General features: G+C 47.1%; 1 long non-coding RNA gene across 2 annotated transcripts in view; it reads right to left on the bottom strand.

Moving 5' to 3' along the window:
* Positions 1–18,402: 18,402 nt before the first annotated feature.
* The window catches only part of LOC141213648 (uncharacterized), a 42,952-nt gene continuing 33,973 nt past the window's right edge, over positions 18,403–27,381 (bottom strand). The window contains exons 3-5 of one of the 2 annotated variants that reach the window (XR_012283068.1): positions 22,550–22,957; positions 19,279–19,410; positions 18,403–18,420 (exon numbers count right to left, since the gene is read on the bottom strand). This is a non-coding gene — a long non-coding RNA (uncharacterized lncRNA). The remainder of the gene's footprint in view (positions 18,421–19,278; positions 19,411–22,549; positions 22,958–27,381) is intronic. The other variant, XR_012283069.1, reaches the window with a different exon arrangement.

Here is a 27,381-nt window from a genome sequence, read left to right as displayed (position 1 = left end):
TTATGGTCGGCTTCCAGAAAAAAAGAGATCTCCCAGACAAGTAAGCAAATGTCCCGGGCACAGCCAAAGTCTACTGAAACCTCTTGAAAAGCTGCTTTTCTAATACTTCTTGTATGAGAACCTGAGATGCTACGTTAACCACTTCGTGCCAGAGCCTGTTTTTGCCTTCGTGACCGAGCCAATTTTTTCAATTCTGACCACTGTCACTTTATGAAGTAATTACTCTGGAACGCTTCAACGGATTCCCCTGATTCTGAGATTGTTTTTTCGTGACATATTGTACTTCATGATAGTGGTAAAATTTCTTCGACATCACTTGCGTTTATTTGTGAAAAAATCGGAAAATTTTGGAAATTTTGCAATTTTCAAACTTTGAATTTTCATGCCCTTAAATCAGAGAGATATGTCACACAAAATAGTTAATAAATAACATTTCCCACATGTCTACTTCACATCAGCACAATTTTGGAACCAAATTTTTTTTTTGTTAGGAAGCTATAAGGGTTAAAAGTTGACCAGCAATTTCTCATTTTTACAACAAACTTTACAAAAACATTTTTTTAGGGACCACATCTTATTTGAAGTCACTTTGAGGGGCCTTTATGACAGAAAATACCCAAAAGTGACACCATTCTAAAAACTGCACCCATCAAGGTGCTCAAAACCACATTCAAGAACTTTATTAACCCTTCAGGTGCTTCACGGGAATTTTTGGAATGTGGAAGAAAACAATGAACATTTAACTTTTTTTCACAAAAAATTACCTTAGAGCCAATATTTTTTAATTTTCGCAAGGGTAACAGGAAAAAATGGACTCCAAAATGTGTTGTGGAATTTCTCCTGAGCACGCTGATACCCCATATGTGGTGCAAAACCACTGTTTGGGCGCACGGCATGGCTCGGAAGGTAAGGAGCGCCATTTGACTTTTGGATTGGAAATTTGGCTGGAATCGATAGCGGACGCCATGTTGCATTTGGAGAGCCCCTCAGGTGCCTAAACAGAGGAAACCCCCAACAAGTGACCGAATTTTACAATCTACTCCTCTGTATAAATTAATCTAGTGGTGGGAAAATAAGTAGATAGGTAAATGGTCACTAAACCCATAGATGAATTCCCAGAGAGGTGTCATTTCCAAAATGGGGTCACTTCATGGGGGATTCTGCTGTTCTGGCACTTTTCAGAGGCGCTAAGTACCATAACTAAAGAATCCCCCCTGAAGTGACCCCATTTTGGAAATGACACCCGTCTGGGAATTCATCTATGGGTTTAGTGACCATTTTAACTCAATGGATGATTACCAGAAACAAGCACACAATGGAAGGTTTAGATTCTGGAGAACCCCCCCCCACCCCTGGAAATGAAGTGAGCTCTACTCGAATGTGTCATTCACTAAATGAACCAAATGTTTGAATGACAAAATGGGATACATTTTTACAGTTTAAAAACGTGGTTCTGTGTGGAAGATTTTAAAGCAGTCAGTGACGCATAAGGCTGGCAATGATGGGCATTGTGGGCAATAGTAGCGGGTATCACGCCTCATTCCTCTCTTAGTACATACACGACATCTTTTCTGGGGGTTCCTTCTCGTTTCCGTTGCTGGAATAAGTGCAATAAAATGTCGCTCAGTGAGTCTTTTCACATCCTCAGATTCTAATGGATGAGCGGGACTAACACTTTCAAAAACAAGATTTTCAATTACCTTTTCTTGATAATCAAGAAAAGGATCTGAATTTCCTGCTTTTTTGTACAACACAAAAGAATTGTATGTGGCCACCTGAAACAAATAAATAACCAACTTTTTATACCAGGTATATGACTTTCTTGATACCTGGTATGGCTGTAGAACCTGGTCTGCAAGGTCCACACCCCCCTTGTGTTTGTTGTAGTCAATGACTGACACAGGTTTTTGCTTCGGAGTGGTGGATCCTAGTTCTACAGTGGCCCTTGTGGCATCTGTGTGGATCGAGCTGAGGACAAAAATATCCCTCTTATCCCTATACTTCAGGGCAAGCAGCTCTCCATTGCGTACAGCCCCTGACTGCCCCTTTTGGAACTTTTGGTTGACCAATGGTTGTGGAAACCCCTGACGGTTTTTACGAATGGTCCCACAAGCTCCGATGTTGTGTTCAACCAGACTTGCTGGTGTAATAATTGTCCACATATAGATTGTAGCCTTTTTGAAAAAATGGACTTATCAGCTCCCAAACAATTTTTCCAGATGTCCCCAGATAAGTAGGGCATCCTGGTGGGTTTAGTTGGCTGTCTTTCCCCTCATATATGCGAAAAGCGGATGTGTATCCGGTTGAACTTTCGCACATTTTATAGAGCTTTATTCCAAACCTTGCCCTTTTAGATGGGATAAATTGCTTGAGGTGCAGTCTTCCTTTGAATTTTTACAAGGGACTCACCTATAGAAATATTTTGTGTTGGGGTGTAGAGCCTTCAGATTTTTTCTGACAAATTTTCAATGATGGGTCTAATTTTATATAACCTGTCATGTTCTGGGGCATTTCTGGGCAGGCATTGACTATTGTCGTTAAAATGCCAAAACCGCATGAGCATTTCATAACGGGTCCTAGGAAGAACGACTGAAAACATAGGGGTGGCTTGAACAGGGTGGTTGGATCAGTAGGATCGAATGCTCGGTTTTTTAACAAGCCCCATGGCAAATGTAAGTCCTAAATTTTTTTTGATTTCCGGGACATTAGTTGGTGTCCATAAATTTGCCCTAGCATAGTAACATCGGGGATTCTGGCTTATGAATTGGGACGCGTATAAATTTGTTTGCACAACAATATGCTCTAGCAAGCTGTCTGTAAAAAACAAATTAAAAAAATGAATTGGTCCAAAATCTTCCACCTCCACATTTATACCAGGAATGGCGTTGAAATCAGGGCTGAATGGAGCAGCCGAATCCGAAGCCTCCCATCTGGGAAATGCTATATCACGTGGCAAAGCCCCTTGTACACTGGCATGCGCCAATTCACTAGTAGCAGGGACAGCGCTTGTACTGGGCAGTGTTCCCTGATTTGGAGACGTTTCTCCAGTAGCGCTATTTGCCCCTATTGTTGTACTGGTCCTTGGGCTTGAGGATGGACCAGAATCACTGCTCATTTCTGAGCTCTCAGTGTCGCCGCTACTAAAGCCCTCAAAATCCACATCTCCATCTGAGATTGCACTGTCATCAGTGTCAGAACATAGCAGGGCATACACCTCCTCTGCGGTATAAGTCTGACGGGCCATTTTATTTGTTTTTATATTTTTTGACTGGACTGGACTGACCGGACTGGACTGACCGGACTGGACTGGACTGACCGGACTGACTGGACTGGACTGACCGGACTGACTGGACTAGACTGACCGGACTGGACTGACCGGACTGGATTGACTGGACTGGATTGACTGGACTGGACTGACTGGACTGGACTGACTGGACTGGACTGACTGGACTGGACTGACCGGACGGAACTGGACTGACTGGACTGACCGGACGGGACTGGACTGACCGGACCGGACTGACTGGACTGGACTGACCTGACAGGACTGACTGACTGACAGGACTGACTAACCCTAACCTAACTCTTACTTTCTTTTTTTCTACTTTCACAGTGGCAAGGCTGACACAGCTCTTGTCACACTGTTTCTCCTCTGCTCTCTCACTGAGATCGGAGGGGAAACTGTATTTATCAGGCAGATCGCCCTCTCTGATTGACTGGTGTGATGCTGACATCATCGAGACCTGAGCCAATCAGGTCTCAATGAGGTCAGAGGTCACAGCATCAGGATCCCCTCGCTGCTAAGGTATGTGGGGGTCTGGATCACCGACCACCGGTGTCACTATCTTTTAAATGCCGCGATCGCTATGGATCGCTTCATCTAGAAGATAGGAACAGGTTAACATCATGGGGACCTGATCCAATCAGGTCTCCATGATCTTGCATGTCAGAGCTATCGCTCTGCACCGGAACCGCAGCGCTTGCAGGACCCTGGGGGTTCTGAGCGCTGCGGGACCACCCACCGTTTTTAAACGGCGCTGCACAGAGCCCAGGCAGCGCCGACGTTTATGTACAGTGGGCGGTCCTGAACCGGTTAACAGATGGAGCATCATGTCCTTCAGACCACCACTTTTATGGCCTGGTATTATTGTAGCTTGGATTAGGGTATACAACAACCATGCTTTGTGCACTGCAGTCTACACTCGTCCAGTCCAGTCGGGCCTCCCTGACTGTTGGTCAGTAAGATATGTGTAAGTATTTTCTGTATGATATATTATTCTGCTGATACAACTAGTGAGACCTCCGTGCACAAAGATTTCATTCTTTTGTCTGAGTTAAATGCTTTGAAAAACATGATTCAATCCGAGCACCATATCTAAGGAGTCTCGCCACGTGAAGCTAGTTTCATGAAAACATGCCTCCATTTTTTACTTATTAAAGTGTTGTACAAGGTCTAACCTCGTGTTTTTACCATAAACCATAATCATTTTATAATAAATCTGCCAGATGCTGCGGGGGAAGAGATACTGGCACCATGCCTGCCCTGTGCATCAGTAATCACAGGACACCCCTATAAATATCTGACATAAAAGGACATTGAACATTAACCGAACAAAATGTACAGCAATTCTTTCTATCTCTGTATGCCCCTGAAGAAAATCATTCTACATATCCGCATATTTAAGTGACCCTCCACAGGAGCATCATTATGAGCCCTAAGGTGTCATTACAGGGGTCTCATGGTCATCAGCTAGAACATTGAAACAAATGATGGGACATGTGAAATGTAATCCTTCTTACATGGGACATGTAGACCACCTTCCATTTATCCTGCCGCCTATAGTTATACGGAGCTATTCTGTAGTAGGTGTGTAGATATTGTGATCTTTTGGCCACTTTACCTGCATACAAATCTACTTCTGTATTTCTGTGCTCCAGCTCTGTGTGCTGCTTGGTCTGGAATACGTGAGCTGCGGGGACTTTAACACCTTCCTTCTGGAGAAGGGGCGGCTTGACATCCCCAGCGCAAGGTACATTTTATGTTACCTACAATCCTGATCATAACTGTATAGAAATGTCTAGCATTCATCCGTTCACTTCCCTGCTGTATTATCTGCCTTTGGGTTCTGGTGTTTTTAATATAAAAATATTGTAGATTGCAGCGAAATTAACCAGAACATTGACAGAAATCTGAGTGGCCTCATTATTCTTCAGTGGGATCTGGCAGGATTTGTTGTATGTTCTGCATATGGTCATCTTGTTCTAATCGTCCAGTCAATGTAGATAATATTGGCTGGAAGCAATATCTTTGTGTTTCTTGTCTTCTCCTCGGGAAGCTACACTCATTCATGTCTTTCTGTCAGATTCTATGCTGCTGAACTGGTCTGTGGAATCCAGTACCTCCACTCCAAGGGCGTCATCCACAGAGACCTCAAGCCCGAGAACATCCTGGTGGCTGAAACGGGCCATATTAAGATCACAGATTTCGGTCTCGCAATTGACAACATGCATGGAGACCGAACAGCCACCGAATACGCTGGGACTGCAGGTTACATGGCTCCTGAGGTGGGATAATAGTGCTTTCCTATTTAGTTTTCACTAAAATTACAGTCCATGGGAATGTTAACATTTTGACCTTTTTGTTCTTTCTTCCATGATAGATTTTTGCTGGCGAGGAGTATAACGCCGGAGTAGACTGGTATTCTCTTGGTGTCATCTTAAAAGATATGGTTACCAGTGAGTGTACGTTCCATCTGACACTCGATGAGGCATCCTCCGGCATTGATGACATCATTAAACAGGTCAGTATAATTCCAGGTTATTAGTACTAGGGGTTGTACAATATTCATTTAAATGGTGAAGTTGTGAGAATGTTTTATTGCCTCTACCGCTTACCTTCATGGGTTTTACTTTATTGTTTTTAGCTCCTACAGAAAGATCCTGCCAGACGCTTAGGAGTCCATGGTAACATCCGAGAGCACGTGTTTTTCCAGTGTATTGATTGGGTCTCTGTGGAAGCCCTGAAAGTGCCTCCACCACACATCCCTGTAGTAAGTATATGGCCAGATCACATTGCACCTCTGTTAAGTATCAGTTAGCGCTGACACTTAGGCTATGTGCCCACGATGCAGAAATGCTCAGGATTTTTTCCTGAGCGTTTCTGCATCTCCCTGGCAGAAAAAAACACATGCGGATTGTACATGCGGATCGTACATGCGGATCGTACATGCGGATTGTACATGCGGATCGTACATGCGGATCGTACTTGCGGATCGTACATGCGGATCGTGCATGCGGATCGTGCATGCGGATCGTGCATGCGGATCGTGCATGCGGATCGTACATGCGGATCGTACATGCGGATCGTACATGCGGATCGTACATGCGGATCGTACATGCGGATTGTACATGCGGATTGTACATGCGGATTGTACATGTGGATTGTACATGCGGCTTGTACATGCGTTTTTCCTCCTGGGGACATGCGGAAATGGAGCGTTATTCACTGACATTTCCGCATGCGGATTGTACATGCGGATCGTACATGCGAATTGTACATGCGGATTGTACATGCGGATTGTACATGCGGATTGTACATGCGGATTGTACATGTGGATCGTACATGCGGATCGTACATGCGGATTGTACATGTGGATTGTACATGCGGATTGTACATGCGGATTGTACATGCGTTTTTCCTGCCAGGGACATGCGGATGTGAAGCGTTCTTCACATGCATTTCCGCATGCGGATTGACAAGCACTTTCCAAGCGATTTTAGCATCACTTGGAAAGTGCTTGTGACAACTAGGTCACACTATATAAATCCATGCAAACTGCATGGATTTATATAGTGTGACCCGAGAGAGTGGTTAAAAATAAAAAAAACAAATGTATACTTACCCTCCGATGGCCCGCGCTGGCTTGCTTTGCTCGGTGCTGGCTCTTTGCAGTGGATTGAAAGACCTGCCGATGTCAGCGTCGCATGACCCGTCACATGTCTCTGACGTCAGCGCAGGTCCTTCAATCCACTGCAAAGTGCCGGGAAGCAAGTAGGAGCGCAGCGCGGGCCGCCGGAAGGTAAATATACATTTATTTTTTATTTTATTCTTTTTTTACAGATTTTTTAATGGTGCCTGGGTCTGGAGGAGAGTCTCCTCTCCTCTAGTCCTGGGTACCATCCACACATTAGAACGCACCAATTACGCAAGTACAGATGCAGTCTTGCGGAATTGGCGCGTTCTAATGCAAGTCAATGGCGGCGATAAACGCAGCATTTCCGCAAAATAATTGGTAGTGCTGCGTTTTTTTCCGTAATGATAATCCTCAGCGGATATTTCCACAGCATGTGCACAGCACATGCGGATTATCATTGCTGCCCTTCTACCATGCGTTTTTAATGCGTTTCCGCGCTGCAAAAACGCTGCAGAAACGCATTAAAAACGCATCGTGGGCACACAGCCTAACATTGGAAAATCAACATCATCCAGAGCTGCTGGTCCTGGTCTGATGGTCCAGATCATTTCATATCATCCTTCTCCAGAACGTTTGAGATTTTGGTAATAATTATTTTTTTGTTTGTTTTATAGCCATCTAAAGCTCATCACCGTTCTCGACCACACCATCTGGAGAAATTAGAAGCAGCAGAGGCCAAAAAGTCACCTCTATCAGCAAAGGACCAGGCCATGTTCAAGGGATTTTCTTTTGTCAACTTGGAAACCCTTGACAAGACACCAGCTCCATAGTCATCAGAGCCAGCTGTCTTCCTCAGCCTCCAGAAGACCTTGAAGAACTGAAGATTGGACATCACTTTGATGATCATCTGAAAGCACTGCTGGAATGAAGATGACCATGGATACGACACTGAGGGACTCAAAACACAGACCCCAAAGATGAAGAAGCCAGACAATGTAATCATGCGCTGGCAGTAAGTATAAGCGCCACAACATCTGCGCTTCACTATACTCATAGGCATGTGCAGAACATTTTACACTAACCGGTAATTGGATTTCCTCTTGCTCATGACAGCTCCATCTTTCGGTGCTGTCTTGGGCTAAGAAGAAATAACATGGTGTGCGATGGCCGGCTATTAAGGGGAGGAAGGAGGCCGGATTTTTTTTTTAACTAACATTGCACATGTCTATGATCATTTTTACCATTACCGGTAGTAAGATTTCCTCACACTCATGAAAGTGCTGTCATGGGTGTTGGGAAGAGGTGTGTGATGGCCGGCTATTAAGGGGAGGAAGGAGGCCGGATTTTTTTTTTTTTTTTAAAAAATGATCAGTTAATAATGAAGCTAAGCATAGCAATGACAGAGGATCCCAATATATGACACCAAAGACAGAGATGCCAGCAGATCTACTCCTATTCTGGCAGCAAGTATAAGCGCCACAACATCTGCGCTTCATGATACTCATAGGCATGTGCAGAACATTTTACCTTAACTGGTAATTGGATTTCCTCTTGCTCATAACAGCTCCAGTCTTTGGTGCTGTCTTGGGGTAAGAAGAAATAACATGGTGTGCGATGGCCGGCTATTAAGGGGAGGAGGAGGCCAGATTTTTTTTTAACCAACATTGCACATGTCTATGATCATTTTTACCATTAACAGTAGTAAGATGACTTCTGAGACCCAACAACAAAATTTCCCCAAAAAGTCCCATGTAATAACGACAACATACAGAATTTAACCAAAACTCCTTTTAATGGTTAGAGGTCGGTCACAGCCAAAAAGGATGTGCTCAGCGCGTAACTGGTATAAAACCCGGTTAAGGCACTATTGGCCAGCTGAAACGGGTACAAATCCATATTCCACTGCCGGACTCCCGGCGCATATCATACTTCGTACTGGAGAAAAACATCAAGATAGAGCAAATGACTGCTGCTGTGACTTAAATACAGAACAACCAAATAATACCAACAAAACACACTGTACATGGGAAAAAAGGGGAGGGGTGGTGGGAAACGCAGACTGCGGGTCCCATGCTTGTGTGGAGAGAGGCAGGAAGAGGCAGGTGACTAGCCCAGGGGATGGGGGAAGACTCGGTTACCCGGGCCTTTAGCCTTAAGGAGGTCGCGGTGGTCGGCTCCCGGGCCCGTACTCTGGGGTCTCTCTTTAAAAAGGCGTTGATAGATGTTAAGTTTATAAAAGTTCGTGACGCAACCTGTGGCTTCTGGTGAGGATCACCAGCGCTGCGCAGTCCACTGAGGCCGATGATAAGGCAGCTGGATGGTATAGCTCCCCACAGGTGGAGCTAGGCCTCAGGGCAGTGTATGACGGGGTATGCAGGACAAGGAGACTCAGCCGCGTCAGAGCAAGAACAGGGACAGACACGATAGTCACTTCAGTACCTTTTACTGATGGAAATTCAGGCACTCCCCGGAGCACTGTAGGGTGAAGAGTGTATGTCCGGATCCTCCCCAATGAGCGGGTTTTGGGCCTCCTGTTCCTTGCCTCTGCGTAGTAAGTTTCTGACCTGCCTGGAGCTAGGCCTAACTTTGTCTCTGTCCTGCGCTGGCTGTCCTTGTGGTAGGGCCTTCTCTTGGAGTGCACGCTCCCGACCTACGGGGCCTATGTGTCTCCTGGCTCTGGTACGTATCAGCACTTTAGCGATCCTGGGACTTGTAGTTCTCCAGGGATTCCGGTTATATCTTACTGGGTCGGGGATATCCCGGTAAGCTTCGGACCCGGTGTCCGGTAATTTCTTCTTCGGGGTGAGCTAGTTAAGCTCCTCTGCCCCCTATGTACTAACTCTCTCCTCTCGCCTTCGGCCTACTCGGGCCCTCAATAGGCTACTCACACTAACGGCAGCTTGCCGCGCTTCACTGATCTTATGGCGCCGGCACACCTAAGCTCACTATTCTGAGCTACGACTCAACCGGGCTCAACTCTGTATTCAGGCTTGCACTAACTGAACTCTCCAGAGGAATTGCTGAGTCACTGAGCTCCACTGCAGACTGACCTGTTTCTGTGTCTCACTCTGCAGGAACTGACTGCCTGGCTCCACCTTCCCTTCTTTATATATCCCTAACGGGCTCCCTCTGGTGGTCTGAGATGGAAGGTGGAGATGTGTGAATGGTTATGGGGGCCTCTTGTGGAGGAATCCGTCAATACACCCTTCTAGGATCTGTCATACCAAGCACAGCTGGGCTTCACATTCCCCCCTAGTTAATCTCAGCACTCCCGAGCTGAAGTACATTTTATAAAACAATAACAATAGTAAACTTAAGCAATACATGAACAATATTCCCTTTATGGGAGGCACGAATCTTAAACGTTGCATAACAAAACAATTACAGAGTGTCCTCAGAATCCAAGTCTCCTGTGGTGAGGTTCCCAGCAAGGATGTCCATCTCACAAGGTAGAGTACTTTGGTAGTTTTGAGGGACCTGTCCTAAACCTTCTACGTTGGCCCTGGGGTAGCTGCAGGGCATGAAGATCCCGAGTTGGACCTCCAAAAGAGCCACTCCAAACAGGTTTTGCTTCTGAGGTCACCTAAAGGGCACTCCAGGGAGCGCTATTATATATAGTAAGAGTTTTTGGGCTGCACACAGTCCTCAGCCACGAAGTTCTTAGGCAAATAAAGAATTAATGAGAAAAAAGCACAAATGGATAAGCATGCATAAAAATAAACAGTCATGCAGTACATTACAATTTAATATACAATACCCCAGGGGTAACTATATATATTTTCAGAGATTTTTAACTATCTACTGAGTGTACCTAACAGGAGGTTTACCTCTTGTACTACATATTGACCTGCGTAGTGCTGTGGTTGGTGGAGTGTCAGTGTCTGTATCCTCAGTTACTCTACCAGTTCTACATGTAACCATGTTGTAAAACTGCCTTAACCTCTCTCTTGGACTGGCAAGTCTACCATTGGCTGGGCCCTGTTGCTCTGCTCCTGCCGGGGATCCTTCATCCGGGGATACTTCTTGAGCTGGCTCTTCTACAGCACTTACAGGTTTAACTTGCTGTGGAGGGTTTGCTGGCTGTTCATAGAATTGGAGTACTGGAATAATTACTGCACCTCCTATTTGAGGCCAATCCGCTGGGAAGTCTCCTAGGTCAGTGTGGGTCACTGCTTCTTTAGGTTCTTCCTGGGTTGTGAGAGGCACTTTTTCTTGGTGTTTCTGTAAGTCTGGACACAACTTTAGGTGGTCCCTGGACACTGTGGCAGATGTTCTTCCTCCATCACGACTAATTATGCATGTCTTTTTGTTGTTAAACCGTGACGGTAACACAGTGTAGGGGTCTTTTTCCCACTGGTCATCAAGTTTGTGGTTACTTCTTTTTCTTTTTAACACTGTTTCACCTGGTGTGAAAGGTTCTGCGGGTGCGTTTTTGTTGTATTAAACTTCCTGCTTTTCTCTCACCCGAGTAAGACTGTCCTTGACACAAGCTTGTACCCTTCTGTACTGCTCTTGTCTGGTTTTGTCCCAGTCCTCAGTGGTCATATCAGCTTCAGGTTCAACAACACCAAGCTCCAGATCCATGGGCTGCTTTCCTGGCCTTGCCCGCATGAGATATGCCGAAGTGCAGTTGGTGGAACTCACTGGTATATGATTCTACAGATCCACTAGGTCAGGTAGTAGGTCTGGCCACTGGTTTCTCTCCTCAAGTGGTATGGTCTTTAGCAGGTCGATGATAATGTTGTTCATCTTTTCGCAGAGACCGTTTGTTTGCGGGTGATACGGTGTAGCTCTTATATTTTTACACCCGTAGAGATGGCAGAACTCCTTAAACAGCTCAGCCTCAAAGGCCGGGCCCTGGTCCGTCAGCACCTGCTCAGGGTAACCATGGGGTCTGCAGAAATACGCTTGGAACGTCTTTGCTGCTGTCTCTGCCGTCAGGTCTTTGACGGGGGCGACCACCAAGAAACGTGAGTAGTGATCCACCATAGTCAGAGCATAGGAGTACCCTGACCTGCTGGGGGAGAGCTCAACATGGTCCAGGGCCACGATCTCCAGGGGTCGAGTCGTCTTGATGGGTTGCAGGGGTGCCTTCTGGCTGCTGAAGTCTTTCCTTCTTAGGCCGCAGGGTCCACAGTCCCAGCACCACCTCTCAATGGAGCTGCGCATTTCTACCCAGTAGAATCGACATTTCAGCAGGGTCTCTAGCTTTTTCCAACCAAAGTGCCCCGCCTGATCGTGGTAAGCCTCTAATACCATCTGGATGTCTGTCTTAGGGACTACTATCTGCCATACCATCTCATGAGTCTTTGGATTGACGCACCTCCGGCACAGCTTCTCATGGTAGATAAACAGCCGACTTCGCTCATTCCACAGCTGCTTTGCTTGCAGAGACGCATCTTTCTCCAGGGAGGCACCTTCTTGAGTTATCAGCTGTTTGATGCGGCTGACAACCGGGTCGCTATCCTGGGTCTCTTTCCAGCTGTGCTGAGACAGGGGGTTTAACGTTTTTCCACGCTGATTCCTGGAGGCTCGTTGCTCATGGATCATCCCACTTCGATGAAGGGCAGGTAGCTCAATCTCTTCCAGGTCATCCACTTCTTCTTCTGTGTCTGACTGGTGAGGCATCCTAGACAGGGCATCGGCTTTGGCGTTCTTGCGGCCCGCCCGGTATTTGATTGTAAATTGGTAGTTTGACAGCCGAGCCATCCATCGTTGTTCCGGAGCTCTCAACTTAGCTGTTTCAAGATGGGTCAAGGGGTTGTTATCAGTAAAGGCAGTGAACTTGCTGGAAGCCAGATAGTGCTTGAATCTTTCAGTGATGGCCCAGACCAAGTCCAGGAACTCCAACTTGAAGCTGCTATAGTTCTCTGGGTTCCTCTCAGTCGGGTGGAGCTTCCTACTTGCGTATGCGATCACCTTCTCCTGCCCATTCTGCTTCTGACTTAGAACAGCACCCAGGCCTTCGTTGCTGGCATCTGTATACAGTAGGAACGGTTGGCTGTAGTCAGGGTAGACTAGGATCTCATCACCTGTCAGGATCTCCTTCATCTCCTGAAACGACTCGGCTTGCTCCTTACCCCAGTGGAATGGGGGTTTTTTGCCTTTGGGGGACTGTCCTACCAGGAGGTCTTGCAGAGGAGCTGCTCTCTTAGTGTAGTCCTTTACGAACCTCCGGTAGTATCCTACTAGTCCCAAGAACTGACGCACCTCCTTGAGGTTCTTCGGCTCTGGCCACTTCTGGATGGCTGTGACTTTCTCCGGGTCTGGTGCTTCCCCTTCCGGACTGACAATGTGCCCCAAGTACTGTACCTTTCTCTAGAGTAGGTTGCACTTTGAGGGCTTCAACTTCATCCCATACCGGGACAGTGACTCAAATACCTCTGCCAGGTGTTTCAAGTGGTCCTCGTACGTTCTGGAGTACACAATTACATCGTCCAGGTAAAGTAACACAGTCTCGAAGTTGCGGTGTCCCAGGCAGCACTCCATCAATCTCTGGAACGTTCCGGGGGCATTGCAGAGTCCAAACGGCATACTGTTGAACTCGCAGAGTCCCATCGGGGTGGTGAAGGCCGTCTTCTCCCGATCCTCCTCAGCCACAGCTACTTGCCAGTACCCACTAGTGAAGTCAAGGGTGGAAAAGTAATTTGCAGACTTTAAGGCAGCTAGGGACTCCTCTATGCGTGGTAAAGGGTATGCATCTTTATGTGTAATGCGATTTACTTGACGGTAATCTACACACATTCTCATGCTCCCGTCCTTGTTCCTAACCAGCACTAGGGGAGCTGCCCAGGGACTACAACTATCCCTTATCACTCCCGCCTTCCTCATGTCATGCAGCATTTCTTTTTCCTTCTGGTAGTGAGCTGGGGGTATAGGCCTATAACGTTCTTTGATTGGGGAATGGTTGCCTGTGGGGGTATGATGTTGAACCCCCTTAACCCTTCCGAAGTCTAGTGGATGTTTACTGAACACCTGCGAGTACTCTTGAACCACCCAGTGTACACCCTGTTTTTGGTGGGTAGGAGTGGTGTCCGACCCAACAGGGAGCGGTTGACACCAATCCTCCACCTGGGTTGCAGGGTCATTATCCTCCACTTCTTCTGGTGAAGTTAAGGACTCCGCCTCATGGATGCAGTTGTTGTTGACAGCATGTAATTTGGCAACAGTGGCATAACGTGGCAGTTTGACCTCATCTTCCCCTAAGTTGAGAAGATGGACGGGCACCCTCCCATTACGTACATCTACCACTCCCCTGACAGTTAAGAGCGTGGGTCTGTGCTCAGAGCATAGGGGTTCTACTACCGCCTGGTAGCTCTGTCCTCTAAGACCTATGGCAGCTCTTCATCAGATGAGCATTTCACTCATTGGGGAAACGACAATGGGTATGGGGTCTGTTACCCGCACGTTACTGATTTCACCATCTGTTAACTTTACTTGCTGTTGATACATCAGGACGCGGATCTCCCTCTGCAGTGCCCTCCTCTCTCTCGGTCTGGCAGTGTCGGCGATCTGTTGGAGCAAGAACACAACTTCTCCCAAACAGTTACCAACAACGTTAGTGCCCAATACCATATACGGGTTGCTGTCATCAGGGTTATTCTCCACTACAATTAGTCCCTGGTCCTTCAGCTCCACTCTCCCCACCTTTACAGTCACATTCTTAACCCCGAGTAGGTTAAGGAGGAGTCCATTTGAGGCATACACAGACAGATTTGGAGCTGGCGGACGTAGGTCGTCCATGGACCAGAACCTCTTGTAGAGGACTTCAGGCATGATGGTTACCTGAGATCCTGTGTCCAGCAGGGCATGCGTCGGGATCCCGTCCAGTACAATGGACAGGAAAGGTCTTCCTCCGACGAACCTGTTGTACCAGTCTGATGGGCCTGGTGAGTCTACTCCTGGGTGTCGGCCCTCGGACCCAGGGTTTTCTCGTTTAAAGGACAATTCTGGGCGATGTGTCCGGTCTTGCGGCAGCGGTAGCAGGCTGGGTCCTTTGGTGGACGGCGCTAGTCACTGATCCTCGGCGAGGGTGGTGTTGGTCTCCTCCTCCTTCGCATCCAGGGGACATTCTCAGGGCTATCGGCTAACAGGATCTTCCCTCCTTCCTCAGGCTCCGTCCGCAACTGCAGAGCACTCAGCACAGTGGTCAGGGTTTTACTCAACTGACGCACCTCAGAGCGCAGACTGTCCAGTTCTTTAGGGGACGTTGCTGGAACTTTAGCTTCAGCAGCCACCGGGGAAAAGGTGGGTGTTGCAGGTACTGGGGTCGCCCCACCCTGGTAACGTTGGATGGCATTTGTTTCCAGGGGCTGCAGTCCTTTTATAGCCATGTCCTTAAGATTGTCAAAGGTAGCTTCTGGATGATCCAGGGACCACCAACGCACAGTCCTGCTCTCCTCTGGAGACCTCAGTCCCCGGACAAACTGTTCCTTCAGCATTTTGTTCTCATTTTCAACGCTGGTTGGACTAACCTGGTTTAGAGCCCGCAGGGCCCCCTGTAGACGCCAGGCGTAGTCCCGAACATTGTCCTCTGGTTGTTGGGAACAGCTGTAAAACCTCATCTGGAGGTCCGCCTCAGTAAGGTCCTCAAAGACAGTCTGTAGTTTTTGAAATATTGCGGACACTGACTCCTGGTCTGCGGCCGATCATGTTTCCACTTCCCGCTCCGCAGCACCGGTCAGCTGTCCTAATACAACGGCGGCTCTTTGTTTGCCGGTCATGGAGTACATGTCCAAGATACCACATATCTTCCGTTTGAATCCAGACAGGGTATTTGGTTTGCCGTTGTACTGGGGGAGCCACTTTGCTCCAGGAATGTACGGTAAAGTCATAGGAATTACGGGTGTTACAGGCGCTGCTGGTGGAGCGGCGGCTTCGGCCTGCTCATCATCGGGCTGAACTTCAGGGACGTTGACCGGTAGGTTGGCGTTCTGCTGCTTGTCGGACATCTTGGCACCCCCCTAGTTAACCGTGGCCTACCTTCTGTTTTTTTTCTTCCGGTAGGCCGCAGCTCCGCAGGTGACGGTTGTCTTCAGGACCTTGCGTCCTACGTCAGAGCGTTCAGCGATGCTCCTTACAGGAACTGGCGCTTCTAGCTTTGACGTCAAGGCGTGGGGCGTGTCCGGGGCTTAGCGCTCTTTTGAAGGTACGCCCCTTATTTTCCCGCGGTTACGCCCTTCTTCTTGCTCAACGGCCCAACAATGGCGGCAACCTTCACCACAACTTTACGTACACAGTTCAGAATAAAGGCGCACAGTACCCGGTGGCAACGGGCACAACACTCTGTCGTTGCAGCGGGCACGTAATCCTGTTCGTGACGCCAGTTGGAGATGACTAGCCCAGGGGATGGGGGAAGACTCGGTTACCCGGGCCTTTAGCCTTAAGGAGGTCGCGGTGGTCGGCTCCCGGGCCCGTACTCTGGGGTCTCTCTTTAAAAAGGCGTTGATAGATGTTAAGTTTATAAAAGTTCGTGACGCCACCTGTGGCTTCTGGTGAGGATCACCAGCGCTGCGCAGTCCACTGAGGCCAATGATAAGGCAGCTGGATGGTATAGCTCCCACAGATGGAGCTAGGCCTCAGGGCAGTGTATGACGGGGTATGCAGGACAGAGAGACTCAGCCGCGTCAGAGCAAGAACAAGGACAGACACAATAGTCACTTCAGTACCTTTTACTGATGGAAATTCAGGCACTCCCCGGAGCAATGTAGGGTGAAGGGTGTATGTCCGGATCCTCCCCAATGAGCGGGTTTTGGGCCTCCTGTTCCTTGCCTCTGCTTAGTAAGTTTCTGACCTGCCTGAAGCTAGGCCTAACTTTGTCTCTGTCCTGCGCTGGCTGTCCTTGTGGTAGGGCCTTCTCTTGGAGTGCACTCTCCCGACCTACGGGGCCTATGTGTCTCCTGGCTCTGGTAGGTATCAGCCCTTTAGCGATCCTGGGACTTGTAGTTCTCCAGGGATTCCGGTTATATCTTACTGGGTCGTGGATATCCCGGTAAGCTTCGGACCCGGTGTCCGGTAAATTCTTCTTCGGGGTGAGCTAGTTAAGCTCCTCTGCCCCCTATGTACTAACTCTCTCTACTCGCCTTCGGCCTACTCGGGCCCTCAATAGGCTACTCGCACTAACGGCAGCTTGCCGCGCTTCACCGATCTTATGGCGCCGGCACACCTAAGCTCACTATTCTGAGCTACGACTCAACCGGGCTCAACTCTGTATTCAGGCTTGCACTAACTGAACTCTCCAGAGGAATTGCGGAGTCACTGAGCTCCACTGCAGACTGCCCTGTTTCTGTGTCTCACTCTGCAGGAACTGACTGCCTGGCTCCACCTTCCCTTCTTTATATATCCCTAACAGCTCCCTCTGGTGGTCTGAGGTGGAAGGTGGAGATGTGTGAATGGTTATGGGGGCCTCTTGTGGAGGAATCCGTCAATACACCCTTCTAGGATCTGTGATACCAAGCACAGCTGGGCTTCACACAGGGTCTGGACTTATAAAGAGGGGAAGAGGGAGGAAGAAGAGGATTATTGGGTGAAAGCCAGGAGGAGAGGAGAAAAAGAACATGGGACACACAATTTAACCCCTTCAGCAGGGCACAGCAGTCAAGGGGCATTCAATTAAAGATTGACGTGCCCTGCAGACTGCTGAGACCCAACAACAATATTTCCTCAAAAAGTCCCATGGAATAACGACAACACACAGATCTTAACCAAAACTCCTTTTAATGGGTAGAAGTCGGTCACAGCCAAAAAGGACATGCTCAGTATTTAACCGGTATAAAACTCGGTTAAGGCACTATTGGCCAGCTGAAACGGGTGCAAATCCATATGCCACAGCTGGACTCCCAGCGCAAGTCAGACTTCGTCCCGGAAAAAAACATCAAGATGGAGAAAATGACCGCTAAGGAGGAGCGGAGTATTTATACTGCGCTCCGCCCCCCACCCATTTGGTAAAAAGCTTGTTCTATGCTATCCTGGAGACCGGAGAGAAAAATATCCAGCCCTATTTCCGTCAGATGGACTCCATCGGGTAGCATAAGACTGGAATTGTCTCCCTCAAGTTGGTGATGCCTCATGACCACTCCGGCCTTAAAACGGATAAAGCGGGACAAGCGGGCATTAAGCGTGCGCACAGAACGTTCAACTGCCGCCGCATCTCTCGCGCCCTGCCATGCAACACGTGACATGACCTCTGACCAAATCAGAGTAAGCTCTGGAAAAAGTCTGTGGAATTTATCCACGTCGGAGCGCATGATTGTGAGGAGTTCCGCTAGGTGAAAGGAGCAGAGATCATTCCCGCCCGCATGCAGGACTAGAATTAAGGGAGAGGAAGCAGTCTGAGCTATCCGCACCACCTCGGGAAGAACCTGAGGCCAGGTCAAGCCTCTTATTCCTCTCAAAAAAACGTTGATGCCGTGGAACCCAAGACCTCTGCCACCTGGTCGACGTTCTGCTCTTTGGGATGCCCAGAAGATGTAAGAGTGGCCCAGTATCCATACTGTGTGTTTTACACCATCTATGAAGAGATAATAAAGTTAGTGAAGCAATAAATTCGGTCTGATGTATCTTGCAAAACAGGAGGAACGCCATCTACCAATGTGCTGGATCTCGGAGTTAGGCAAACCAGCACGGGCTGCTTCGGTAGCAGCTGCTATCCTAAAGGAGTACGTACCAAATACCTTGAGAGGAAGGCCTACGAAAGCTAAACATTTCCAAAAAAACTAGATTGAAATTGAAAAACCGTAAGAGGAGAACCATCCTCATGTGAGAAAAAGGAGTCACCAGATCGCCAGAATGATAAGTAATTATTAACAAGGGTTAAAGGACAAATAGGACCGGGGATGGTAAGAAGGGGAACCCATGAACAAATACCGGACGGGTCAATTTTCGATTTCCGAAAGTGGATACGGAGACCTCGGTCACAGGGAGTGATACCATCATACTGGAGTCCTCCTGAAGTGCGCTTGGATGGGGACACCAATTCACTAATGCGCAAAGCACCAAACCAAAAAACGCGAGTCAAAAAGCGGCAGAGAGTAGAGCAGACTTGAAAGGAGAAGAGCGGACAGCGGGAGTGGGTTGATTAGGCGGGTAAGTAAACTGAAAGAAATGGGCCGTCTGTTCTCCTGACGAGTGTGCTCCCTCCTCCAATCCATAATAGCCTGCCGAATGATGAAAACCTTAGTAACATCGTTCCAACCTAAGAGGCGAAAATAAACACCGAGATCAGATAGGCGGTTCTGTGCAACGGCTCCTGAAACACCCATGCTACGCAAGTAAAGCAAATATTCGATTGTGACCTCCAGACGGGCAGCGTCGGATGCTGCTGCTGATCTATCCCCAAATAGGTTATGCCACTCATTCCATGCCTTACCGTAAGAACGCCATGTAGATGAGGCCACTGAAGATCTCACCAACTCCATCAATCTTTCTCTACCACCTCCCACATGAGGGATGGGCATGGATGCCCCTCTGGTTTGGCTGCGGGGAAACATTCCCGGAATTTCTGCCAATCGAAACGAGAAAGAGAATCAGCAATGACATTATTTGTACCCGGAACATGGCGGGCTTAAAACCAGATGTTTAAACGTAAGCATTTTAATACCAGGAATCTGAGTAATTTGATAACCAGGGGAGATGAGGATGACAAGTGATTTATGGCGTGTACAATACTCATATTGTCAGTCCAATAACAGATCCGTTTATCCCTGAGGGATGGGCCCCATAAAGAAATGGCTGTGATGATAGGAAATAACTCTAACCAAGTAAGGTTTTTAACCCAGCCCTCAGTGCGCCAAGATTCCGGCCAAGGTTCGGCACACCATTGGTCTCCAAAAATGACACTGAAACCAGTAGATCCAGCGGCATCGGAAAAAAGGGAGAGATCCTCATTAGTCAATTCCGATGACTAAAAGAATGTATATCCATTATAGGACAAGAGGAACTCCTTCCCAACCAGCAAGTCTGCTTTCAAAGGAGGTTTTATCCGAATTCTATGATGGGGAAGCTTGATGCTTTTGGTCGAGAGGGATAAACGTCTGGAAAAATTCTCCCCATAGGCATTACTGTGCAAGCAAAGTTAAGGAGGCCTAGCATGGACTGCATTTGACATAGTGTTACTTTGAGGACAGAACAAAATCCTTCAATCTGGGACAGCAATTTTGAATTTTTTTCTGAGGGAAGGCGAAAAACCATGGCAACGGAATCAATCTCAATTCCTAAAAAGGATAGCGAAGTAGTAGCAAAAGTTTTTCCACTGGATAAGGGAACGCCAAAATACGACGCGAAAAAAATAAAATTGTCCAGCAAAAATTGACAGGACCTGGAATCTGGTGGTCCCACAAAAAGAAAATCGTCAAGATAATGGATTATAGCGGAGGAACCTGTTTCATACTTAACCACCCATTCTAGGAAAGAACCAAATAATTCAAAATAATAGCAAGAGATGGAACAACCCATGGGAAGGCAGGTAGATCTCACATCACCGTTACTTTCTGAGTAGCAACGTCTTCGGAAAGTTTATGAAGCTACATTTACAGAAAACATTGGTCCACTGGCTTTACTAAACGCCATCTACAAATTCGAGCTTCAAGATTTGGAGAGGTGTGTATTGCAAGAATTTTTATCACCCAACCACTTTGAGTAGCAGAAGGAGAGATAGCATTAGCAAACTCTCAAGAACTATCTGCATTCTACAATGACGGAACAACGGTTAAACAGCCGAGCCCTTCTGTCAATTGAACATGAGCTCGCCAGACACCTGAATATTAAAGACCTGATTAAGGATTTTTCTAACCAGCAGGTAAAACGACTGCCTGTTCCATACATGTAAATTTGAAACTTCACATCTTCTACATGTAGCCAGTTTTACATTAGTGTGTTATTGCCATGTATGTTCCCCTGTATTATGGATGAGTGTCCTAGCCTGACTGCGGGATTACTGACCCAAAGTCCTAGCATTAGACAGATGTAACAGATCGGATAGTGATGTTTCAGTTCTGAGACCTGCACCTGACTGACCCTGCGATGCACTATCCGTACCCCAGATGGGAATACCCATTTAATATTAGGGCTCAGTTTTTAGGATAGAGCGCACTATTGTTTGTTGTTCTTGAATTTATGGAAATACATCTTTATTATTATGGTTCATTTCCTTAGATCGTGTGCAAAACTGTTTGTTGTTTTAATATGTTTTCTGACCTCACAAAATGACCTTATTTTCATTGTATTAATTGGTTATACGTTTTGTCTTTGTTTTGTTACATTATAATTTTGCACTTTACATAATTGACCAAAGGATTTAACTAAATGACTCTTATGAAAAATAGATTTAATTAGCGAAATGTTTAGTGGGAATGTTTTACAAAACTTTTATGTTAAGGGCATTGACCATGCTCTGGTTATTCTTAACCAATGTGTGTGTGAGATGAATAAAAGGCCCTTAATGCAGAAATTCAACATAGAAATATAGTCTATTTCCCATATTTCGTATTTAGTGCCGAAGTTCAAGAAAGACCATAATACTAAGTGCCTTATCATCATCTCAAACACATTGGTAAAGAATAACCAGAAAATTGCCAATCCTTTTAATCATAGTTTAACTTTTTGGAAGAATTTACTTTAAAGTTTGTCACCCCTTATATCATAAATAATAAATAAACAGAAATTGCTTTTCTAATAGAATAACACGTCCAGAAGAGATTCCTTTTCAGCAGTCACCTCATTATCATAGCCAGCAGGATTACAATGAGAGATAACAGAATCCACCATTCACATTAGGTCGTGTCACAGCTCACCTCTTCCCCTTTCCTGCACAATGACATCTGCATGTCACTAAACATGAGAACATGTATAGAAAACTCTCCCTAGGAATTAGACTCCCATATTTTGTCTTGTGATATATATACATCCATATGTCTATTGTTCATATCTCCAAACAGGCAAGACAGCAGATTTCCATAAATGTACAGAAAACAGGATACAATAATCTGAAGTCAGAAATACAGATTATAAAAAAATTATCACAATCTGGTTTCAATTAGTTTAAAAAATGTACGTCACTCATTCCCTTAAAGAAAAATAAGCAAAATATACCTAAAAAGAATATTGGATAGTTTAAGAAATGTTTAATAGGTTAGAGTAGAGTAGGGCCCTGCCAAAAGAGTCTACCTTGTCGTGGTGGCAGGCTTAAAAAATCTTTTGGCCAAAACAAAAGCTGATGGCTGTGTATGTGATATGGTGTTCGATGGGAACTGTTTATGTGTGATTGGTGAAACCGAGGTGCAGAAGCAGAGTTTTTCCAAGAGTGGGAGGTGGGACGGTGGAAAGTTTGAGGGGTGGAGGCGGGGCTGGTGTGGAGTCTCAAGGGTGCCCGGAAATGTTGCCAGTATGGGGTGCTGAAATTCCTGGTGGCAGCCCTGCTTTAGTATGTAGCAAAAATCACAGTCTCCTACTCTCCACAGGCATGTGTTCAAAGGAGTATGTTACGGATCCGGGTGGTGGAACCTCTGTGCTGCGGTGCAAGGAGGGACCAGAGGGGCGTAAGTAGCTGTCAACTCGGACTGACCAAGGTCATACGGCGGCTCAATCGACTCCGTGACCAGGGAAGACCGAGCAGAGAGACCAGGTGCTACTCTGGGACCAACCTTGTATGAGAGCAGGTGACTCCCACGGGTCAGAAGGCAGGAACTGACCGGTACAGCAGATGAGCACGGCAGGCAGGCTGACGGGTGATCCGGGTAGGCAGACTGGCAGACACGGCAGATAACAAGCAGGAGCCTCCAGATAAGCTGACTGGTAGGCACGGTAGGTAACAGGCAGGTGCTTCCAGGTAAGCAGGCGGGCAAGGCCCATAGACAGACTGGCGGACTTGACTGTAGACAGACTGTCGGGCTGGAGAGTAGACAAGCTGGCGGACTGGACTAGTAGTCAGGCTGGCGGGCTGGACTTGTAGTCAGGTTGGCGGGCTGGACTTGTAGTCAGGCTGGCGGGCTGGACTTGTAGTCAAGCTGGCGGGCTGGACTGGTAGTCAGGCTGGCAGCAGGACCTGAGGGCTGAAGCAGAGTTTAACACACAAAGCTACAACCTTGCATGGGCACCTCCATCTTGGAGGAGGTGCCTTTTATATGAGAGGTCCTCCGGTCATTGGCCGGGGACTCCTTAGGACGGCGTGCGCGGCCCCTTTAAGAGGGCGCCCTAAGCACAATGCCCGGGAAGCTGCGCGCCGGCAGAAGCAGGAGCGCCGGAGGACGCCGGGAGGGGAGCGCGGCGGTAAGAGGGACGGCGTCTCTGCCTGTCAAGGCGCAGAGACACCGATACTACAGAGTATTGTCATGACAAGCACTGGGGTGTTCAGAAAACCTCAAGCTGTCATGACAACCCTTTGGCACCCCACAATCATGATGCAGGGACAGTTAGAACAGTGTGCCCCACCTGGACCAGTCGCTGTAAATTCTGCCATCACAGATAGTTAGCGGCATATAACAGGTTAACGGTCACTTCCCTCCACTCGCATCTGTTAGAGGCAGATGATGGCTGAATAATGCAGCCATCATTTGTCGGCTCAGTTCCCAAGTCCACATCAAAGAACGGGACCTGGGATTTGTTATTTTTTTCTATAAACCGTTTTGGTTTTTACTTTTTTTACTTTAGTCCCTTTACAGAATGTGAACCTGGTTGAGCTTTATTGCACGATGCTGCGAGGCATGATTTACAATTACAACTGTGGGGGCCATTGTGTGAGTTGGTTGACTAAAAGAGCCCCCTACCTTTATTTGACAACCTAGATGCCACTGATACTATAGGTTGCGGCATCAAAGGCGTTAATTAAAGATAACAGCTAGGATCACAGACATTGACTGCTCAGTTCCTGCGGGAGCCCCTCAGTGATCCAGCTGGAATGGTGCCAGCACCGGAGGTGAGTATAGCTCCTATTATTTTACTTTGTGGAAACATATTGATTGAGAAGGGTTGGTCCTAGTAGTGAACATCAGAGAGAGACTTGCGGCCTAGCCGGAAAACCCAGTGATCCCCGCTAGGGCCAGAGCTTCATAGAGAACTTACATGGAAACTCACACGACTGGGCACACCACCTTTGTGAAGAGAACATTAACGTTAAATAGTGAAAGACTTTCTCTGCTATCCCAAGCTTACTGTTATTAGTTCTACTGTTGATTTGCCTTGTTACTAACACTTTACAGTTTAAAGTATATACCGTATATACTCGAGTATAAGCCAACTGTTTCCGCACACTGAACTCATCATCTTTCCTTCATCTCGCATATCTTCCCCACCTGATCTTTCTATCACAATAAATGACATCACACTTTCCCCGGTCCCCGGAGTAACCCCTGACTCTGCCCTGTCCTTCAAACCCCACATCCAAGCTCTTGCCACCTCCTGTGGCCTCCAGCTCAAAAGTATTCCCAGAATCCATCCTTTCCTCAACCCTCAATCTATTAAACTGCTTGTTCATGCCCTCATCATCTCCCGCCTCGACTACTGCAACACCCTCCTCTGTGGCCTACCTGCTAACACTCTCGCACCCCTCCAGTCCATCCTCAACTCTGCTGCTCGACTGGTTCATCTCTCGCCTCACTATTCCTCTGCTACCCCCCTTTGCAAATACCTTCACATGCTAATAATAATAATAATAATAAAAAGTAATTTTTCATTTAACTTTGCATGAAGCCCTGTGGGTTATACAAAATTTCTGAATACGGTTTTGAATATTTTGAGGTGTATACATGACATATAGGTCCCTCAAAATCTTTTCAAATGCGTAGATGGTCCTGAAAAACTGAGGGATGGGACATTTCATTGGCATACAAAATTCAAAGTACAAAAATGAGACTTTTTCTAAATATTTATCAAATTTCCGATATTTTTTATATAAATGTCTATCATATTGACCTAAATTTACCACGAACGTAAACTACAATGTGTCAAGAAAAAAATTATTACCACATAAAATGGCACATATTAGTTTAAAAAATTTGGCTTGGTCAGGAAAGTAAAAAGTACCTTAAGTGGGAAGGGGTTAAAGAGTTATTCCCAATATATGTAATAATTCTGAAGTGGAGCAGACTCCACAATACAAACTGTTTATTTTATTAAAATAAATACATTTCTTAGACCTGATGAGGCTTGTTTGGTTGCATTAAAAATCCACTTGCTTTTGAGCCGAAACATTGGCACCTGTTCACACGGGCCAATAAATACACCATTTTTTATGTAATTTTCTATTAAGTGCTACCATCTTTTTTGCTTACTTATATGCCGACACTGGGGTATCGTGTGCCGGGACCCTTGGAGCTCTCACCGCCATAAAACCTGAACGGCCGTGCAGTCCCTCCGCCTCTTATGGGACGTGCTGGTGAAGGTGCGTACGCAATGACATCATCGCGTACGCGTCTGCATAGAGGGCCAAGATGCCAGTACAGAAGTGCAGCTGCAGGGGATTATATGAGAGGTAAGTATCAATTTATTTATTTTTAATAGAATTAATTAAATGGTCTTGGGGGAGAGCTCATGATGAACTGGGAGTGGAGGTTGGGGAAAGCACTTGGAGAATAGGGAGTGGGGGAAGGGGAGAGCACATGATGAATTGGGAGTGGGGGGGGAGAGAGCACATGGTGAATTGGGGGTGGGGAGAGCAAATGATGATTTTGGAGTGGGGGTGGGGAGAGCTCATGATGAACTGAGAGTCGGGGTGGGGAGAGCACATGGAGAATTGGAAGTGGGGGGTGAGGAGAGCACAAGGTGAACTGGAATTAAGGGGTGGGGAGAGCACATGGTGAACTGGGAGTGGGGGGTGGGGAGAGCACATGGTGAATTGGGAGTGAGGAGTGGATAGAGCACATTATTAATTGGGGGTGGGGAGAGCACATGGTGGGTGGGGAGAGCAAATTATGAATTGAAGGTGGGGGGTGGAGAGAGCAAATGGTGAATTGCGAGTGGGGGATGGGGAGAGCACATGGTGAATTGGGGGTGGGGAGAGCAGATAATGATCTGGGGGGTGGGGAGAGTACATGGTGAATTGGAAGTGGGGGGTGGGGAGAGCATATGCTGAATGGGGGGGTGAGGAGAGCAAATGATGAATTGGGAGTGGTTGGGGAGAGCAAATGATTAATTGAGAGAGGTGAGTGGGGAGAGCAAATTGTGAATTGGGAGTGTGGAGAGCACATGGTGAATTGGGGGTGGGGAGAGCAAATGATGAAGTGGGGGTGGGGAGAGCAAATGGTGAATTGGGGGTGGGGAGAGCAAACGGTGAATTGGGAGTGGTGGGTGGGGAGAGCAAATGGTGCATTGGGAGTGGGGGTGGGGAGAGCTAATGGTAAATTGGGAGTGGGGAGAGAAAATGGTCAATTGGGAGGGAGCGGTAGTGAGAGCTAATGGTGAATTGGGAGTGTGGAGTGCACATGATGAATTGGGGGTGGGAAGAGCAAATGGTGAATTGGGAATAGGGGGTGGGGAGAACTAATGGTGAATGGAGCAAATAGTGAGTGGGGGGTGGGGAGAGCAAACGTTGAATTGGAAGTGGGGGTAGAGAGCAGATGGTGAATTAGGAGTGCGGGTGGGGAGAGCAAATGGTGAATTGGGAGTGGAGGGTGGGGTGAGCAAATGGTGAATTGGGAGTGGAGGGTGGGGAGAACAAATGGTGAATTGGGAGTGGGGAGAGCAAATGATGAGTTGGGAGTGGGGAGAGCAAATGGTGAATGGGGAGTGGGGATGGGGGGAGCAAATGGTGAATTGGGAGTGGGGGGTGGGGAGAGCTAGTGGTGAATTTGGAGTGGGGAGAGCTAATGGTGAATTTGGAGTGGGGAGAGCAAATGTTGAATGGGGGGTGGGGAGAGCTAATGGTGAATTGGGAGTGGGGGAGAGCAAATAATGAATTGGGAGTGGGGGAGAGCAAATGATGAATTGGGAGTGGGGGAGAATAAATGATTATGAATACAGGTTGGGAGAGAGCATGAACATGACATAATGAATTGGAGTGGAGGGGTTCATGTAAATATAATGAATTGGGGGAGCGGAAGGTACAGAGTGGGGGGTGTTGAGGATGCAGGAGTGTGACTGGTAATGAATTGGGAAAGAGTACAGGTGCTATTTAATTTATATATTTATTGGGTGGAGAAAGTGGCTATTTACAGTTAGTGGGGGGGGCCGTGGTGGATTACAATTTGTATTTGGAATGGTGGGTTGCATAATAGCTAATTATATATTAATGGTGGGTGCACATCTGTATTCAGCTGCGTAATGTAGAAATTGGGGAATGTGCTCTAGATAACTGTGTGCTATTTTATGCAGAGACGAGTCCTGGCTGGAAGAAGTGAGGTCGGTCTGCGCTGGATGAAAGTGAAAAAAAGCGAAGATGAAGGACTTCAACTAGAGACGTCACTTGTGAGTCAGTGTGTTCTCTGTACAATGACACTATATACTAATGTGCAGAGCTCCTGTGTATGTCACTGGTGATCAC

This window comes from Phyllobates terribilis, unplaced genomic scaffold, assembly GCF_046119375.1.
Source record: "Phyllobates terribilis strain yellow unplaced genomic scaffold, ASM4611937v1 Scaffold_201__1_contigs__length_3545014, whole genome shotgun sequence".
Taxonomy (NCBI): Eukaryota; Metazoa; Chordata; class Amphibia; order Anura; family Dendrobatidae; genus Phyllobates; species Phyllobates terribilis.
This window is presented reverse-complemented; position numbering and strand designations above follow the sequence as displayed.